Source organism: Panthera onca, chromosome B2 (genome assembly GCF_046562875.1).
Source record: "Panthera onca isolate mPanOnc1 chromosome B2, mPanOnc1 haplotype 2, whole genome shotgun sequence".
Classification (NCBI taxonomy): domain Eukaryota; kingdom Metazoa; phylum Chordata; class Mammalia; order Carnivora; family Felidae; genus Panthera; species Panthera onca.
In genome coordinates, this window is record NC_138343.1 from 3,496,751 (window position 1) to 3,502,255 (window position 5,505).

Here is a 5,505-nt window from a genome sequence, read left to right on the forward strand (position 1 = left end):
ATTGAAGGGTCTAATATGTATCGTAAGATTCAATATTTTAAAGATGTCTATTGTATTCACATTGCTCTATAGATTCAAACATTATTAGCCAAAATTATATCAGCCTTCCCCTCCGCCCCCCCCTTTTTTGGGAGCAGACATTTACATAACGATTCTAAAATGTGTATGGAACTACAAAAAGGCAATTGAGAACAGGCAAATCTGGAATAGGAACAAGGGGTTGAGACTTGTTACAAAGCTCTAGAAATAAGACAGCGGAGTATGTAAAACAGACAACTCAAGAGTAGATTCCTGAAAAGAACCGCACAGACAGGGCCATTCGATGTCCACGGTAAAGGTGATCTGTTTGAATAGCAATATGACTATATTTATCTACAGGTGGATGATAGACCAATAAATAAATACGCCAATTGATTTTTCCTTCCACTGTAAATCGATATTCGTTCCAGGAGAGTTGCAGATCTAAATATAAGCGGTAAAACAGTACAGGCTTCAAGTGTTAATAAAGGGCCATCCACTTATTTGTGATTTCTAGGGAGCAGAATTTTTCACCGGTGTTTCGCTTCTCTCCTTCTCACCCTCTCCTTCCTCAGGGACCCGGAAGGAAGCCTTCCGCGGGCACTTTATTACTCACATAAAGTATCCACACAGACAATATTGACAGTCAAAGCCAAGGTGAAATTGCACGCACTCCTTCCCGCGCCCCCTCGCTAAAATACCTTCACCGACGAGGGTGGGATTCGAACCCACGCGTGCAGAGCACAATGGATTAGCAGTCCATCGCCTTAACCACTCGGCCACCTCGTCACCACGCACCACACTCTCCAAGTACTTTATTTCAGAGTTGACCCTCGGGCGCTCCCGGCTGTCCTGGACGCAGGGGATCCAGGAGGCGGCTCGGGGACGCCCGGGAGACCAGCTCCGGCTGCCACGCGAATGGACCACGACCGGACTGGAAAAGTCGCGACGCGAAAAGCAGGCTCAGCTCCCCCAGGAGTCGCGACGGGGGCGGAGCCGGGACGCAAGCACCTCGGCCTGGGCCTGGGCTCCCCCCGCGCGGCTGCCTGGCACCTGTCTGCGGTCCCCCCCCTGCGGTCCGAGGGCGCCACCCGCCCGAACCAGCCGCGGGCGGGGGCTCCCAGAGCCGGTCCCCCTGGTGTGGACCTCGGGGAGCCTGGCGAGTCCGGACTCCGAATTCGCGGCTAAGAAGACAGTCCGGAAGCTTAGACGACTGGGCCCCAGCGGGGTCGCGCTGCAACTCTACCCCGTGTCGTCACCGCCTGGACCCTGCAGGGTGAAACTGCGCAGGGCAGAGCCCTTCACTCGCGGGGCTCTCTCCCCGCTCATCCCAGCAGAGGAGCCGCGACTTCCGATTCCCCCCAAATCCCCGTGTGCTTCTTGGGTGGTCTTAGGGGGGACAGGTGGCCCGACTTGCGCCTGATTTCCAAAGGATGCGGTGCAAAAAAAAAAAAAAAAAAGTTAAAAGAGTCACTCCCAGCGGGAAGATTATTTGGGGAAGGGTGCAAAAAGCTTTTTCAACTGCTTTTTAAAAATTTGTTTCACAGAATGAATACAATGCACATAAGGGAACATGGGTAGGGCTTGATTATGACTAATCAGAATGAATCATAAATGCCTGGGGAAAGAAGGCTGTATTAAAGGTGAGTCTTGCCGAGGAAGTTTTCTAGAGCTGGCCAGGAGAGAGGGTGTCCTTCCCTGAGGACAGGGCCTGAGCAAAGGCCAGGGGGCCCACAGTGTCTAGATGAGTGTTGAGAAATCACTGTGGCCGGAACGCTGAAGCATGTGTGTGACCCATCAGGGAGAATCCTGAAATCTGAGCAGGAAAGTGGTCATTAAGATCAAGCAAATCAATCATACACTTCCCTCTGCCTTGTTTTCTCCGCTCAGTCCAATTCCCGAGTCGGTATCAAGAAGGATCTATTTCCCCTCTTTCCAACAAGGCCTTTTTCCCTCATGGGGTATTCCTCCCCTGCCCCATTTGAACCCGGATGGATTTTTTTTTTTTTTTAATCCACACCTTTGTTCTCGGCTTCAGGCTTATTTTTTAAGTTCACATCTTTTCCCATCAAAGTTAACCACACGTTTAAAAATCTTAAGTACTTCAAAAATACGTGGCCTTCTTCCTCATATTCCCCCCTGGGAGAGGGAAAGATTTTCAGCCATTTGGCTTTCGGTTTGTGGTGGTGTTTGCTTTTCCCGGCGTATCTCCAAATCGGATGCCACGGCAGAGATGGCTGGTTGGACATTTAGTAGGGCTCAGAGCCACCCACGAGACGTCCCCAATGCACAACTTTCCTTGACGCTAAGCGGGGTCATGTGACCAGTTTCGAAACCAGCGCGTTGGAGAGTCGGTGTCTGTGAAACGTGCAGGTTATGCCCAGAAGAGGAAAGGAACACCCTCCACTTCTCTCTTCCTACCACGTGTGCTTGCTGGAAGTGGCAACACCGCAGGAGAGAAGGAGTCACGAAACACGAAGCAACCCCGTAGGAAGGAGGGAGCCACGAGGTACAATACCGGAACCAACACCGTGGGGCCAGAGCGTCAGCCTCGATTGTACCTTCAGACGATCATGTGAGAGATGAGTAACGTCCGCCTCCTTTAAGCTACAGTAGGTTGAGGTCTTTGTTACAGAGCCAGAATTGTATTCTGACTGATACGGATGCTTTCTCTACTTACTGATGTTTCAAGTTTAGAATTTTCGATTGACTACTCACCATACAAAAAGGCTCATCTTGTTCCTCGCCTTAAACACCACCGTATAGGGATAGGCTTCCGATCCATCTTTCTTCCAATTATATCATAGTCTTTTTGAATTGGTCTTCACTGCTTGTTTGTGATGACTGGCAAATATTGTCCACTGTTTTCTTATGATATTTAGATTTTTTAAATATTTGGGTATTGGAGAATATCTTTTATGTTTCTCTAACGTTCGATTGAGTGTTGGTTGGGTATGGAATGCTAGGTTGGGGAAGTTTTTCTTTCCGGATTTTGAAAGCGTTCTCCGTTTTCTTCTAGCTTCCTGTATTGCTTTTGAGAAGTAAGAAGTCATTTAATTACTGATACTTCATTTGTAATTAGCTTTTTTCTCTTTCAGGATTATTTCTCTGTCCCCGGTGTTCCTAAATGTCTGAAAAATATGCCTTCGTGTGTTTCTATTTTCATTCATTGTTCTCAGAGCTCTATTACAGCATTAAATTTGCAAAATCATGTATTTCAGTTTGGGAAATTAGCTTGACTTTTTCTGTTTTGATTTTCTCACTTATGTGTTCTCTAGTTTCTTTCTTTTTCTTTTCTTTTTTTTTCTGGGACTTCTTTTACCTTGGATTTTAAACCTCCAGGGTGTTTCGTCTCCCTTTTTCCTTTTCCCCCACTTTTTAAAAATTATTATTTACACTCTTCTTATTTTTATTTAAAAAAAATCTTTTTTAATGTTTATTTATTTTTGAGACAGAGAGAGACAGAGCATGAACGGGGGAGGGCCAGAGAGAAAGGGAGACACAGAATCGGAAGCAGGCTCCAGGCTCCGAGCCGTTAGCACAGAGCCCGATGCAGGGCTCAATCTCACACACCGTGAGGTCATGACCTGAACCGAAGTCGGACGCTTAACCGACTGAGCCATCCAGGCGCCCCCGAAGGCTTACTACTTTTTATCACTAAATAATATTCCATTGTATGGATGTACCGCAGCTTATTAATTCACTTATTGAAGGACATTTTGGTTGCTTCCAAGTTTCCACAATTGTGAATAAAGCTGCTATAAGCATTGCGTGCAGGTTTTTGTGTAGGCGGCAGTTTCAACTAATTTGGGGGTCTCCTAGGGAACATGACTGCTGGAGTTTGCCTTTACGTATTTTACTCCGTCTTCTGGAAGAGAATTATTGCAGCTACTCCATTAAGTTTTTCATTTCTACGCTCACAATTTCAATTTTAAGAGGCTTTTGTAGCCAAGCTACTGTTTTCTACAGCATTCTTTCTCCCTGTAATAACTTTCCTGAGAAGGTTTCTTCTCTCTGCATAACATTAGCCTCTATTTTTTCTAAGTGTACTTTTATCCCTCTCATATTAGACACTTAAGTTTAGACGTCAGGTGATCTTTGGTTGCTGGGCATTGTTATAATGAGGCCCTAAAAATAAATGGAAACAGATTATGAGTCCAGCTTATTGACGATAGACTTCCCTGTAAAATGACCTGCCTGTGCCGTTTAGTACCAGACAGGATCTTTAACTCACCCTTCTTGGGATAATAAAATCCCTTGAAAAACGATTATTCAATCTCTGGTTTAGATGGCATAAACTGACTTCCTGAATCCTAAGAACGTTCTTGAAGGGCAAAGGTTGGAGGAAGTTCCTTTTGAATTGCAAACTTAATGAATGACACCATCTACTTCAAATTGTAAAATTATATTAAATTACAAATAAATTTTAAATTCATGTTTCCTGTGTAAAAAGAGAATATGTCACACACCACTTCTGAACGATGACCTGCGTCTTCAAGCCTATTGGGCCTTCAACTGATCAGAAAGGTAACAAAAGACCCAGTCTTTCAGACTGAGATGAGCGGGGCCAGTTGAGCCTTGAAAGAAATTGGAGTGGGGTGTGTGTGTGTGTGTGTGTGTGTGTGTGTGTGTGTTCACTTTCAGTTTGGGTCACAACACGGTTATTAGAAAGAAATAACTTAATTCAGCTAGCACGAGTAAAGTAAGTGCATTAATACCTTCCTCTCCATTTTCTTTTCTTTTCTTTTTTCTTTTCTTTTCTTTTCTTTCTTTTTCTTTTTTTCCTTCTTTCTTTCTCTCTCTTTCTTCCTTCCTTTCTTTCTTTCTTTCTTTCTTTTTCTTTCCTTCCTTCCTTCCTTCCTTCCCTCCCTCCCTTTCTTTCTTTCTTTCTTTCTTTCTTTCCTTCTTTCTCTCTTGTCTTTTAAATTTATGTTCATCAATGTACCCGAGCGTTTCAACAGTTCAGAAGTGAGCGCATCTCCTGGGGCAGAGGAGAAAGTACTGGTAAGTTTCGGGCATGGGGCAGGGGTTGCTCCTTCTGGTTTCTCTTTCCTGGAGGACAAACCCCGGCGGACAATATTCCCTGGAGCGGACAGGTCGGCCCTGGTTCTCCACGCTTCTATGGGAATGCTGCGCTTCGTCCCAGGAAGCGTGAACATGGTAAATATTTAGCTACTTGTGATGTGAAATTCCGTAGAAACAAAAACTAGTTTATTCCTTGTCCACCACTGCGCCCCCAGCACCCAGCACAGGTTGACCTGCAGTAGTCGCTGAAAATTCACTCGCGGAACGAATAAACGAATGAACAACCGCGGCAACGCAGGAAAAGAGCGGCAGGCGTCTCACGCCAGCAGCGGACCGGGGCGCCTCTTTGCTCCGCGCCCTGGGAGCGGCAGATACAGCGCGTCGTGGACGCTCATCCCGTTGCCAGGCGACAACGTTAAGTCACGAATTCTCGACTGCGCGCGCGCGGCGGAGCTCCGAGGG

General features: G+C 46.1%; 1 non-coding gene across 1 annotated transcript; it reads right to left on the reverse strand.

Annotated features, from left to right (window-relative positions):
* Positions 1 to 725: 725 nt before the first annotated feature.
* On the reverse strand, positions 726 to 807 carry TRNAS-GCU (transfer RNA serine (anticodon GCU)). Its single transcript has one exon. It is a non-coding gene; the product is annotated as a tRNA-Ser (tRNA).
* Between the last annotated feature and the right edge of the window lie 4,698 nt (positions 808 to 5,505).